The sequence below is a fragment of the Anomaloglossus baeobatrachus genome, chromosome 7 (assembly GCF_048569485.1).
Source record: "Anomaloglossus baeobatrachus isolate aAnoBae1 chromosome 7, aAnoBae1.hap1, whole genome shotgun sequence".
In the NCBI taxonomy this organism is placed as follows: Eukaryota; Metazoa; Chordata; class Amphibia; order Anura; family Aromobatidae; genus Anomaloglossus; species Anomaloglossus baeobatrachus.
Window position 1 is genome coordinate 197780126 of NC_134359.1, and position 14598 is coordinate 197794723.

At 40.8% G+C, this 14598-nt stretch overlaps 3 non-coding genes across 3 annotated transcripts; all 3 read right to left on the bottom strand.

Moving 5' to 3' along the window:
- Nucleotides 1-987: 987 nt before the first annotated feature.
- TRNAT-AGU (transfer RNA threonine (anticodon AGU)) lies at nt 988-1061 on the bottom strand. The gene has a single exon. It is a non-coding gene; the product is annotated as a tRNA-Thr (tRNA).
- Nucleotides 1062-3561: 2500 nt separating this feature from the next.
- TRNAT-AGU (transfer RNA threonine (anticodon AGU)) lies at nt 3562-3635 on the bottom strand. The gene has a single exon. It is a non-coding gene; the product is annotated as a tRNA-Thr (tRNA).
- Nucleotides 3636-10002: 6367 nt separating this feature from the next.
- On the bottom strand, nt 10003-10076 carry TRNAT-AGU (transfer RNA threonine (anticodon AGU)). The gene has a single exon. It is a non-coding gene; the product is annotated as a tRNA-Thr (tRNA).
- Between the last annotated feature and the right edge of the window lie 4522 nt (nt 10077-14598).

Genomic DNA, 14598 nt, shown 5'->3' on the forward strand with positions numbered 1-14598 from the left:
ACATTATCCAGTGTAGGAGATGTGATAAGGTCCATTTTGCCAGAGGCCGATACACAATCTTTAGCTCAATTGCACAGACTTGTCAAAATCCTCATCAGATCATATCACCTGATTTCAGGCTTATGATGTAGACGAGGTGGCCGAGTGGTTAAGGCGATGGACTGCTTATCCATTGTGCTCTGCATGCATGGGTTCGAATCTCATCCTCGTCGGTTTAATCTCCTTCTTCCGTGTTGAAAAGCTTAGTTTCCATTTAGAACCCAGGTGGTGGATATTTGACCTTCTCAAATCTCTGAGATAGTGCAATGAAGGATTCATAAATCTGTGCTGTCTAAGTGCATATAAAAGAGAAGACGTCATCCGATGTAGGATTGCATCAGGCATGCCAAATAAAAACGGTGGGTTTTATTTTGCCAGATTGAGCATTGGTTTATGACTGGTAAGGATTGCCTTAGTCCAACTCCAGACACCAGACAATGAAGGAGAAGAGATAAGGCCCACTCCGTTAGAGGCCAACTTAAAATCTTCAGTGAAAAAGCAAAGACTCATCAAAATGCTCTTCAGATCTTATGGTCTGGTTTCTACGTTTTTGGGCAGAGAAGTTGGCTGTGAAGTTCAGGTGATGCATTAACAATACAGTCTATGGATTGAGCTGTTTATGCATGGTTTTGACATCCATCTTTGTTCTTGTTGTTTTCTTGCCCTTTCACTGTTCAAGAAGACTGCTATCAAACTTTTCTAGCAGGGAGAGATGCGCATGGAAGCATTTCAATCTGGCAAAAGAAAACCACTGTTTTTATTTGGCATGCTTGGTGCCATCCTACATCGCATGACATCTTCTTCCTTCTGAGCACTTAGACAGCACATATTTATAATTCCTTCATTCAACTATCTCAGAGATGTGAGAAAGACAAATTTGACATTAGTCTCTCACTATGAAAGGTGCCCTTTAAAAATCGAAACTTCTATATCGGGACTATGAAAAGAAGGCACTGCTGAGATTCGAACTCAGGATCTCCTGTTTACTAGACAGGCACTTTAACCAACTAAGCCACAGCACCTCTTTTCCTACTGACCGATAGTAAAGCAGCTTCTGGTAGAGTGGCCTTATTTGATCTTCAGTGTCATCTGATGTCTAGAGACAAACTAATGCAAATGCTATCTGGGATAAACCAATTTTCAGGGCTTCAATACAGACACGACATTCAATCTTTAGTAAAAATACTGTTATTAAAAACCCTGAGCATTAGCTCATTTCTGATATGGTTTGAGCTAGTCTAACTCTTGAGATTATCCAGTGTAGGAGATGTGATAAGGTCCATTTTGCCAGAGGCCGATACACAATCTTTAGCTCAATTGCACAGACTGGTCAAAATCCTCATCAGATCATATCACCTGATTTCAGGTTTGTCATGTAGACGAGGTGGCCGAGTGGTTAAGGCGATGGACTGCTAATCCATTGTGCTCTGCATGCATGGGTTCGAATCCCATCCTCGTCGGTTTAATCTCCTTCTTCCGTGTTGAAAAGCTTAGTTTCCATTTAGAACCCAGGTGGTGGATATTTGACCTTCTCAAATCTCTGAGATAGTGCAATGAAGGATTCATAAGTCTGTGCTGTCTAAGTGCATATAAAAGAGAAGACGTCATCCGATGTAGGATTGCATCAGGCATGCAAAATAAAAACGGTGGGTTTTATTTTGCCAGATTGAGCATTGGTTTATGACTGGTAAGGATTGCCTTAGTCCAACTCCAGACACCAGACAATGAAGGAGAAGAGATAAGGCCCACTCCGTTAGAGGCCAACTTAAAATCTTCAGTGAAAAAGCAAAGACTCATCAAAATGCTCTTCAGATCTTATGGTCTGGTTTCTACGTTTTTGGGCAGAGAAGTTGGCTGTGAAGTTCAGGTGATGCATTAACAATACAGTCTATGGATTGAGCTGTTTATGCATGGTTTTGACTTCCATCTTTGTTCTTGTTGTTTTCTTGCCCTTTCACTGTTCAAGAAGACTGCTATCAAACTTTTCTAGCAGGGAGAGATGCGCATGGAAGCATTTCAATCTGGCAAAAGAAAACCACTGTTTTTATTTGGCATGCTTGGTGCCATCCTACATCGCATGACATCTTCTTCCTTCTGAGCACTTAGACAGCACATATTTATAATTCCTTCATTCAACTATCTCAGAGATGTGAGAAAGACAAATTTGACATTAGTCTCTCACTATGAAAGGTGCCCTTTAAAAATCAAAACTTCTATATCGGGACTATGAAAAGAAGGCACTGCTGAGATTCGAACTTAGGATCTCCTGTTTACTAGACAGGCACTTTAACCAACTAAGCCACAGCACCTCTTTTCCTACTCACCGATAGTAAAGCAGCTTCTGGTAGAGTGGCCTTATTTGATCTTCAGTGTCATCTGATGTCTAGAGACAAACTAATGCAAATGCTATCTGGGATAAACCAATTTTCAGGGCTTCAATACAGACACGACATTCAATCTTTAGTAAAAATACTGTTATTAAAAACCCTGAGCATTAGCTCATTTCTGATATGGTTTGAGCTAGTCTAACTCTTGACATTATCCAGTGTAGGAGATGTGATAAGGTCCATTTTGCCAGAGGCCGATACACAATCTTTAGCTCAATTGCACAGACTTGTCAAAATCCTCATCAGATCATATCACCTGATTTCAGGTTTATGATGTAGACGAGGTGGCCGAGTGGTTAAGGCGATGGACTGCTTATCCATTGTGCTCTGCATGCATGGGTTCGAATCCCATCCTCGTCGGTTTAATCTCCTTCTTCCGTGTTGAAAAGCTTAGTTTCCATTTAGAACCCAGGTGGTGGATATTTGACCTTCTCAAATCTCTTAGATAGTGCAATGAAGGATTCATAAATCTGTGCTGTCTAAGTGCATATAAAAGAGAAGACGTCATCCGATGTAGGATTGCATCAGGCATGCCAAATAAAAACGGTGGGTTTTATTTTGCCAGATTGAGCATTGGTTTATGACTGGTAAGGATTGCCTTAGTCCAACTCCAGACACCAGACAATGAAGGAGAAGAGATAAGGCCCACTCCGTTAGAGGCCAACTTAAAATCTTCAGTGAAAAAGCAAAGACTCATCAAAATGCTCTTCAGATCTTATGGTCTGGTTTCTACGTTTTTGGGCAGAGAAGTTGGCTGTGAAGTTCAGGTGATGCATTAACAATACAGTCTATGGATTGAGCTGTTTATGCATGGTTTTGACTTCCATCTTTGTTCTTGTTGTTTTCTTGCCCTTTCACTGTTCAAGAAGACTGCTATCAAACTTTTCTAGCAGGGAGAGATGCGCATGGAAGCATTTCAATCTGGCAAAAGAAAACCACTGTTTTTATTTGGCATGCTTGGTGCCATCCTACATCGCATGACATCTTCTTCCTTCTGAGCACTTAGACAGCACATATTTATAATTCCTTCATTCAACTATCTCAGAGATGTGAGAAAGACAAATTTGACATTAGTCTCTCACTATGAAAGGTGCCCTTTAAAAATCGAAACTTCTATATCGGGACTATGAAAAGAAGGCACTGCTGAGATTCGAACTCAGGATCTCCTGTTTACTAGACAGGCACTTTAACCAACTAAGCCACAGCACCTCTTTTCCTACTGACCGATAGTAAAGCAGCTTCTGGTAGAGTGGCCTTATTTGATCTTCAGTGTCATCTGATGTCTAGAGACAAACTAATGCAAATGCTATCTGGGATAAACCAATTTTCAGGGCTTCAATACAGACACGACATTCAATCTTTAGTAAAAATACTGTTATTAAAAACCCTGAGCATTAGCTCATTTCTGATATGGTTTGAGCTAGTCTAACTCTTGAGATTATCCAGTGTAGGAGATGTGATAAGGTCCATTTTGCCAGAGGCCGATACACAATCTTTAGCTCAATTGCACAGACTGGTCAAAATCCTCATCAGATCATATCACCTGATTTCAGGTTTGTCATGTAGACGAGGTGGCCGAGTGGTTAAGGCGATGGACTGCTAATCCATTGTGCTCTGCATGCATGGGTTCGAATCCCATCCTCGTCGGTTTAATCTCCTTCTTCCGTGTTGAAAAGCTTAGTTTCCATTTAGAACCCAGGTGGTGGATATTTGACCTTCTCAAATCTCTGAGATAGTGCAATGAAGGATTCATAAGTCTGTGCTGTCTAAGTGCATATAAAAGAGAAGACGTCATCCGATGTAGGATTGCATCAGGCATGCAAAATAAAAACGGTGGGTTTTATTTTGCCAGATTGAGCATTGGTTTATGACTGGTAAGGATTGCCTTAGTCCAACTCCAGACACCAGACAATGAAGGAGAAGAGATAAGGCCCACTCCGTTAGAGGCCAACTTAAAATCTTCAGTGAAAAAGCAAAGACTCATCAAAATGCTCTTCAGATCTTATGGTCTGGTTTCTACGTTTTTGGGCAGAGAAGTTGGCTGTGAAGTTCAGGTGATGCATTAACAATACAGTCTATGGATTGAGCTGTTTATGCATGGTTTTGACTTCCATCTTTGTTCTTGTTGTTTTCTTGCCCTTTCACTGTTCAAGAAGACTGCTATCAAACTTTTCTAGCAGGGAGAGATGCGCATGGAAGCATTTCAATCTGGCAAAAGAAAACCACTGTTTTTATTTGGCATGCTTGGTGCCATCCTACATCGCATGACATCTTCTTCCTTCTGAGCACTTAGACAGCACATATTTATAATTCCTTCATTCAACTATCTCAGAGATGTGAGAAAGACAAATTTGACATTAGTCTCTCACTATGAAAGGTGCCCTTTAAAAATCGAAACTTCTATATCGGGACTATGAAAAGAAGGCACTGCTGAGATTCGAACTCAGGATCTCCTGTATACTAGACAGGCACTTTAACCAACTAAGCCACAGCACCTCTTTTCCTACTCACCGATAGTAAAGCAGCTTCTGGTAGAGTGGCCTTATTTGATCTTCAGTGTCATCTGATGTCTAGAGACAAACTAATGCAAATGCTATCTGGGATAAACCAATTTTCAGGGCTTCAATACAGACACGACATTCAATCTTTAGTAAAAATACTGTTATTAAAAACCCTGAGCATTAGCTCATTTCTGATATGGTTTGAGCTAGTCTAACTCTTGAGATTATCCAGTGTAGGAGATGTGATAAGGTCCATTTTGCCAGAGGCCGATACACAATCTTTAGCTCAATTGCACAGACTGGTCAAAATCCTCATCAGATCATATCACCTGATTTCAGGTTTGTCATGTAGACGAGGTGGCCGAGTGGTTAAGGCGATGGACTGCTAATCCATTGTGCTCTGCATGCATGGGTTCGAATCCCATCCTCGTCGGTTTAATCTCCTTCTTCCGTGTTGAAAAGCTTAGTTTCCATTTAGAACCCAGGTGGTGGATATTTGACCTTCTCAAATCTCTGATAGATAGTGCAATGAAGGATTCATAAGTCTGTGCTGTCTAAGTGCATATAAAAGAGAAGACGTCATCCGATGTAGGATTGCATCAGGCATGCCAAATAAAAACGGTGGGTTTTATTTTGCCAGATTGAGCATTGGTTTATGACTGGTAAGGATTGCCTTAGTCCAACTCCAGACACCAGACAATGAAGGAGAAGAGATAAGGCCCACTCCGTTAGAGGCCAACTTAAAATCTTCAGTGAAAAAGCAAAGACTCATCAAAATGCTCTTCAGATCTTATGGTCTGGTTTCTACGTTTTTGGGCAGAGAAGTTGGCTGTGAAGTTCAGGTGATGCATTAACAATACAGTCTATGGATTGAGCTGTTTATGCATGGTTTTGACTTCCATCTTTGTTCTTGTTGTTTTCTTGCCCTTTCACTGTTCAAGAAGACTGCTATCAAACTTTTCTAGCAGGGAGAGATGCGCATGGAAGCATTTCAATCTGGCAAAAGAAAACCACTGTTTTTATTTGGCATGCTTGGTGCCATCCTACATCGCATGACATCTTCTTCCTTCTGAGCACTTAGACAGCACATATTTATAATTCCTTCATTCAACTATCTCAGAGATGTGAGAAAGACAAATTTGACATTAGTCTCTCACTATGAAAGGTGCCCTTTAAAAATCGAAACTTCTATATCGGGACTATGAAAAGAAGGCACTGCTGAGATTCGAACTTAGGATCTCCTGTTTACTAGACAGGCACTTTAACCAACTAAGCCACAGCACCTCTTTTCCTACTCACCGATAGTAAAGCAGCTTCTGGTAGAGTGGCCTTATTTGATCTTCAGTGTCATCTGATGTCTAGAGACAAACTAATGCAAATGCTATCTGGGATAAACCAATTTTCAGGGCTTCAATACAGACACGACATTCAATCTTTAGTAAAAATACTGTTATTAAAAACCCTGAGCATTAGCTCATTTCTGATATGGTTTGAGCTAGTCTAACTCTTGACATTATCCAGTGTAGGAGATGTGATAAGGTCCATTTTGCCAGAGGCCGATACACAATCTTTAGCTCAATTGCACAGACTTGTCAAAATCCTCATCAGATCATATCACCTGATTTCAGGTTTATGATGTAGACGAGGTGGCCGAGTGGTTAAGGCGATGGACTGCTTATCCATTGTGCTCTGCATGCATGGGTTCGAATCCCATCCTCGTCGGTTTAATCTCCTTCTTCCGTGTTGAAAAGCTTAGTTTCCATTTAGAACCCAGGTGGTGGATATTTGACCTTCTCAAATCTCTTAGATAGTGCAATGAAGGATTCATAAATCTGTGCTGTCTAAGTGCATATAAAAGAGAAGACGTCATCCGATGTAGGATTGCATCAGGCATGCCAAATAAAAACGGTGGGTTTTATTTTGCCAGATTGAGCATTGGTTTATGACTGGTAAGGATTGCCTTAGTCCAACTCCAGACACCAGACAATGAAGGAGAAGAGATAAGGCCCACTCCGTTAGAGGCCAACTTAAAATCTTCAGTGAAAAAGCAAAGACTCATCAAAATGCTCTTCAGATCTTATGGTCTGGTTTCTACGTTTTTGGGCAGAGAAGTTGGCTGTGAAGTTCAGGTGATGCATTAACAATACAGTCTATGGATTGAGCTGTTTATGCATGGTTTTGACTTCCATCTTTGTTCTTGTTGTTTTCTTGCCCTTTCACTGTTCAAGAAGACTGCTATCAAACTTTTCTAGCAGGGAGAGATGCGCATGGAAGCATTTCAATCTGGCAAAAGAAAACCACTGTTTTTATTTGGCATGCTTGGTGCCATCCTACATCGCATGACATCTTCTTCCTTCTGAGCACTTAGACAGCACATATTTATAATTCCTTCATTCAACTATCTCAGAGATGTGAGAAAGACAAATTTGACATTAGTCTCTCACTATGAAAGGTGCCCTTTAAAAATCGAAACTTCTATATCGGGACTATGAAAAGAAGGCACTGCTGAGATTCGAACTCAGGATCTCCTGTATACTAGACAGGCACTTTAACCAACTAAGCCACAGCACCTCTTTTCCTACTCACCGATAGTAAAGCAGCTTCTGGTAGAGTGGCCTTATTTGATCTTCAGTGTCATCTGATGTCTAGAGACAAACTAATGCAAATGCTATCTGGGATAAACCAATTTTCAGGGCTTCAATACAGACACGACATTCAATCTTTAGTAAAAATACTGTTATTAAAAACCCTGAGCATTAGCTCATTTCTGATATGGTTTGAGCTAGTCTAACTCTTGAGATTATCCAGTGTAGGAGATGTGATAAGGTCCATTTTGCCAGAGGCCGATACACAATCTTTAGCTCAATTGCACAGACTGGTCAAAATCCTCATCAGATCATATCACCTGATTTCAGGTTTGTCATGTAGACGAGGTGGCCGAGTGGTTAAGGCGATGGACTGCTAATCCATTGTGCTCTGCATGCATGGGTTCGAATCCCATCCTCGTCGGTTTAATCTCCTTCTTCCGTGTTGAAAAGCTTAGTTTCCATTTAGAACCCAGGTGGTGGATATTTGACCTTCTCAAATCTCTGATAGATAGTGCAATGAAGGATTCATAAGTCTGTGCTGTCTAAGTGCATATAAAAGAGAAGACGTCATCCGATGTAGGATTGCATCAGGCATGCCAAATAAAAACGGTGGGTTTTATTTTGCCAGATTGAGCATTGGTTTATGACTGGTAAGGATTGCCTTAGTCCAACTCCAGACACCAGACAATGAAGGAGAAGAGATAAGGCCCACTCCGTTAGAGGCCAACTTAAAATCTTCAGTGAAAAAGCAAAGACTCATCAAAATGCTCTTCAGATCTTATGGTCTGGTTTCTACGTTTTTGGGCAGAGAAGTTGGCTGTGAAGTTCAGGTGATGCATTAACAATACAGTCTATGGATTGAGCTGTTTATGCATGGTTTTGACTTCCATCTTTGTTCTTGTTGTTTTCTTGCCCTTTCACTGTTCAAGAAGACTGCTATCAAACTTTTCTAGCAGGGAGAGATGCGCATGGAAGCATTTCAATCTGGCAAAAGAAAACCACTGTTTTTATTTGGCATGCTTGGTGCCATCCTACATCGCATGACATCTTCTTCCTTCTGAGCACTTAGACAGCACATATTTATAATTCCTTCATTCAACTATCTCAGAGATGTGAGAAAGACAAATTTGACATTAGTCTCTCACTATGAAAGGTGCCCTTTAAAAATCGAAACTTCTATATCGGGACTATGAAAAGAAGGCACTGCTGAGATTCGAACTTAGGATCTCCTGTTTACTAGACAGGCACTTTAACCAACTAAGCCACAGCACCTCTTTTCCTACTCACCGATAGTAAAGCAGCTTCTGGTAGAGTGGCCTTATTTGATCTTCAGTGTCATCTGATGTCTAGAGACAAACTAATGCAAATGCTATCTGGGATAAACCAATTTTCAGGGCTTCAATACAGACACGACATTCAATCTTTAGTAAAAATACTGTTATTAAAAACCCTGAGCATTAGCTCATTTCTGATATGGTTTGAGCTAGTCTAACTCTTGACATTATCCAGTGTAGGAGATGTGATAAGGTCCATTTTGCCAGAGGCCGATACACAATCTTTAGCTCAATTGCACAGACTTGTCAAAATCCTCATCAGATCATATCACCTGATTTCAGGTTTATGATGTAGACGAGGTGGCCGAGTGGTTAAGGCGATGGACTGCTTATCCATTGTGCTCTGCATGCATGGGTTCGAATCCCATCCTCGTCGGTTTAATCTCCTTCTTCCGTGTTGAAAAGCTTAGTTTCCATTTAGAACCCAGGTGGTGGATATTTGACCTTCTCAAATCTCTGATAGATAGTGCAATGAAGGATTCATAAGTCTGTGCTGTCTAAGTGCATATAAAAGAGAAGACGTCATCCGATGTAGGATTGCATCAGGCATGCCAAATAAAAACGGTGGGTTTTATTTTGCCAGATTGAGCATTGGTTTATGACTGGTAAGGATTGCCTTAGTCCAACTCCAGACACCAGACAATGAAGGAGAAGAGATAAGGCCCACTCCGTTAGAGGCCAACTTAAAATCTTCAGTGAAAAAGCAAAGACTCATCAAAATGCTCTTCAGATCTTATGGTCTGGTTTCTACGTTTTTGGGCAGAGAAGTTGGCTGTGAAGTTCAGGTGATGCATTAACAATACAGTCTATGGATTGAGCTGTTTATGCATGGTTTTGACTTCCATCTTTGTTCTTGTTGTTTTCTTGCCCTTTCACTGTTCAAGAAGACTGCTATCAAACTTTTCTAGCAGGGAGAGATGCGCATGGAAGCATTTCAATCTGGCAAAAGAAAACCACTGTTTTTATTTGGCATGCTTGGTGCCATCCTACATCGCATGACATCTTCTTCCTTCTGAGCACTTAGACAGCACATATTTATAATTCCTTCATTCAACTATCTCAGAGATGTGAGAAAGACAAATTTGACATTAGTCTCTCACTATGAAAGGTGCCCTTTAAAAATCGAAACTTCTATATCGGGACTATGAAAAGAAGGCACTGCTGAGATTCGAACTCAGGATCTCCTGTTTACTAGACAGGCACTTTAACCAACTAAGCCACAGCACCTCTTTTCCTACTCACCGATAGTAAAGCAGCTTCTGGTAGAGTGGCCTTATTTGATCTTCAGTGTCATCTGATGTCTAGAGACAAACTAATGCAAATGCTATCTGGGATAAACCAATTTTCAGGGCTTCAATACAGACACGACATTCAATCTTTAGTAAAAATACTGTTATTAAAAACCCTGAGCATTAGCTCATTTCTGATATGGTTTGAGCTAGTCTAACTCTTGAGATTATCCAGTGTAGGAGATGTGATAAGGTCCATTTTGCCAGAGGCCGATACACAATCTTTAGCTCAATTGCACAGACTGGTCAAAATCCTCATCAGATCATATCACCTGATTTCAGGTTTGTCATGTAGACGAGGTGGCCGAGTGGTTAAGGCGATGGACTGCTAATCCATTGTGCTCTGCATGCATGGGTTCGAATCCCATCCTCGTCGGTTTAATCTCCTTCTTCCGTGTTGAAAAGCTTAGTTTCCATTTAGAACCCAGGTGGTGGATATTTGACCTTCTCAAATCTCTGATAGATAGTGCAATGAAGGATTCATAAGTCTGTGCTGTCTAAGTGCATATAAAAGAGAAGACGTCATCCGATGTAGGATTGCATCAGGCATGCCAAATAAAAACGGTGGGTTTTATTTTGCCAGATTGAGCATTGGTTTATGACTGGTAAGGATTGCCTTAGTCCAACTCCAGACACCAGACAATGAAGGAGAAGAGATAAGGCCCACTCCGTTAGAGGCCAACTTAAAATCTTCAGTGAAAAAGCAAAGACTCATCAAAATGCTCTTCAGATCTTATGGTCTGGTTTCTACGTTTTTGGGCAGAGAAGTTGGCTGTGAAGTTCAGGTGATGCATTAACAATACAGTCTATGGATTGAGCTGTTTATGCATGGTTTTGACTTCCATCTTTGTTCTTGTTGTTTTCTTGCCCTTTCACTGTTCAAGAAGACTGCTATCAAACTTTTCTAGCAGGGAGAGATGCGCATGGAAGCATTTCAATCTGGCAAAAGAAAACCACTGTTTTTATTTGGCATGCTTGGTGCCATCCTACATCGCATGACATCTTCTTCCTTCTGAGCACTTAGACAGCACATATTTATAATTCCTTCATTCAACTATCTCAGAGATGTGAGAAAGACAAATTTGACATTAGTCTCTCACTATGAAAGGTGCCCTTTAAAAATCGAAACTTCTATATCGGGACTATGAAAAGAAGGCACTGCTGAGATTCGAACTTAGGATCTCCTGTTTACTAGACAGGCACTTTAACCAACTAAGCCACAGCACCTCTTTTCCTACTCACCGATAGTAAAGCAGCTTCTGGTAGAGTGGCCTTATTTGATCTTCAGTGTCATCTGATGTCTAGAGACAAACTAATGCAAATGCTATCTGGGATAAACCAATTTTCAGGGCTTCAATACAGACACGACATTCAATCTTTAGTAAAAATACTGTTATTAAAAACCCTGAGCATTAGCTCATTTCTGATATGGTTTGAGCTAGTCTAACTCTTGACATTATCCAGTGTAGGAGATGTGATAAGGTCCATTTTGCCAGAGGCCGATACACAATCTTTAGCTCAATTGCACAGACTTGTCAAAATCCTCATCAGATCATATCACCTGATTTCAGGTTTATGATGTAGACGAGGTGGCCGAGTGGTTAAGGCGATGGACTGCTTATCCATTGTGCTCTGCATGCATGGGTTCGAATCCCATCCTCGTCGGTTTAATCTCCTTCTTCCGTGTTGAAAAGCTTAGTTTCCATTTAGAACCCAGGTGGTGGATATTTGACCTTCTCAAATCTCTGATAGATAGTGCAATGAAGGATTCATAAGTCTGTGCTGTCTAAGTGCATATAAAAGAGAAGACGTCATCCGATGTAGGATTGCATCAGGCATGCCAAATAAAAACGGTGGGTTTTATTTTGCCAGATTGAGCATTGGTTTATGACTGGTAAGGATTGCCTTAGTCCAACTCCAGACACCAGACAATGAAGGAGAAGAGATAAGGCCCACTCCGTTAGAGGCCAACTTAAAATCTTCAGTGAAAAAGCAAAGACTCATCAAAATGCTCTTCAGATCTTATGGTCTGGTTTCTACGTTTTTGGGCAGAGAAGTTGGCTGTGAAGTTCAGGTGATGCATTAACAATACAGTCTATGGATTGAGCTGTTTATGCATGGTTTTGACTTCCATCTTTGTTCTTGTTGTTTTCTTGCCCTTTCACTGTTCAAGAAGACTGCTATCAAACTTTTCTAGCAGGGAGAGATGCGCATGGAAGCATTTCAATCTGGCAAAAGAAAACCACTGTTTTTATTTGGCATGCTTGGTGCCATCCTACATCGCATGACATCTTCTTCCTTCTGAGCACTTAGACAGCACATATTTATAATTCCTTCATTCAACTATCTCAGAGATGTGAGAAAGACAAATTTGACATTAGTCTCTCACTATGAAAGGTGCCCTTTAAAAATCGAAACTTCTATATCGGGACTATGAAAAGAAGGCACTGCTGAGATTCGAACTCAGGATCTCCTGTATACTAGACAGGCACTTTAACCAACTAAGCCACAGCACCTCTTTTCCTACTCACCGATAGTAAAGCAGCTTCTGGTAGAGTGGCCTTATTTGATCTTCAGTGTCATCTGATGTCTAGAGACAAACTAATGCAAATGCTATCTGGGATAAACCAATTTTCAGGGCTTCAATACAGACACGACATTCAATCTTTAGTAAAAATACTGTTATTAAAAACCCTGAGCATTAGCTCATTTCTGATATGGTTTGAGCTAGTCTAACTCTTGAGATTATCCAGTGTAGGAGATGTGATAAGGTCCATTTTGCCAGAGGCCGATACACAATCTTTAGCTCAATTGCACAGACTGGTCAAAATCCTCATCAGATCATATCACCTGATTTCAGGTTTGTCATGTAGACGAGGTGGCCGAGTGGTTAAGGCGATGGACTGCTAATCCATTGTGCTCTGCATGCATGGGTTCGAATCCCATCCTCGTCGGTTTAATCTCCTTCTTCCGTGTTGAAAAGCTTAGTTTCCATTTAGAACCCAGGTGGTGGATATTTGACCTTCTCAAATCTCTGATAGATAGTGCAATGAAGGATTCATAAGTCTGTGCTGTCTAAGTGCATATAAAAGAGAAGACGTCATCCGATGTAGGATTGCATCAGGCATGCCAAATAAAAACGGTGGGTTTTATTTTGCCAGATTGAGCATTGGTTTATGACTGGTAAGGATTGCCTTAGTCCAACTCCAGACACCAGACAATGAAGGAGAAGAGATAAGGCCCACTCCGTTAGAGGCCAACTTAAAATCTTCAGTGAAAAAGCAAAGACTCATCAAAATGCTCTTCAGATCTTATGGTCTGGTTTCTACGTTTTTGGGCAGAGAAGTTGGCTGTGAAGTTCAGGTGATGCATTAACAATACAGTCTATGGATTGAGCTGTTTATGCATGGTTTTGACTTCCATCTTTGTTCTTGTTGTTTTCTTGCCCTTTCACTGTTCAAGAAGACTGCTATCAAACTTTTCTAGCAGGGAGAGATGCGCATGGAAGCATTTCAATCTGGCAAAAGAAAACCACTGTTTTTATTTGGCATGCTTGGTGCCATCCTACATCGCATGACATCTTCTTCCTTCTGAGCACTTAGACAGCACATATTTATAATTCCTTCATTCAACTATCTCAGAGATGTGAGAAAGACAAATTTGACATTAGTCTCTCACTATGAAAGGTGCCCTTTAAAAATCGAAACTTCTATATCGGGACTATGAAAAGAAGGCACTGCTGAGATTCGAACTTAGGATCTCCTGTTTACTAGACAGGCACTTTAACCAACTAAGCCACAGCACCTCTTTTCCTACTCACCGATAGTAAAGCAGCTTCTGGTAGAGTGGCCTTATTTGATCTTCAGTGTCATCTGATGTCTAGAGACAAACTAATGCAAATGCTATCTGGGATAAACCAATTTTCAGGGCTTCAATACAGACACGACATTCAATCTTTAGTAAAAATACTGTTATTAAAAACCCTGAGCATTAGCTCATTTCTGATATGGTTTGAGCTAGTCTAACTCTTGACATTATCCAGTGTAGGAGATGTGATAAGGTCCATTTTGCCAGAGGCCGATACACAATCTTTAGCTCAATTGCACAGACTTGTCAAAATCCTCATCAGATCATATCACCTGATTTCAGGTTTATGATGTAGACGAGGTGGCCGAGTGGTTAAGGCGATGGACTGCTTATCCATTGTGCTCTGCATGCATGGGTTCGAATCCCATCCTCGTCGGTTTAATCTCCTTCTTCCGTGTTGAAAAGCTTAGTTTCCATTTAGAACCCAGGTGGTGGATATTTGACCTTCTCAAATCTCTTAGATAGTGCAATGAAGGATTCATAAATCTGTGCTGTCTAAGTGCATATAAAAGAGAAGACGTCATCCGATGTAGGATTGCATCAGGCATGCCAAATAAAAACGGTGGGTTTTATTTTGCCAGATTGAGCATTGG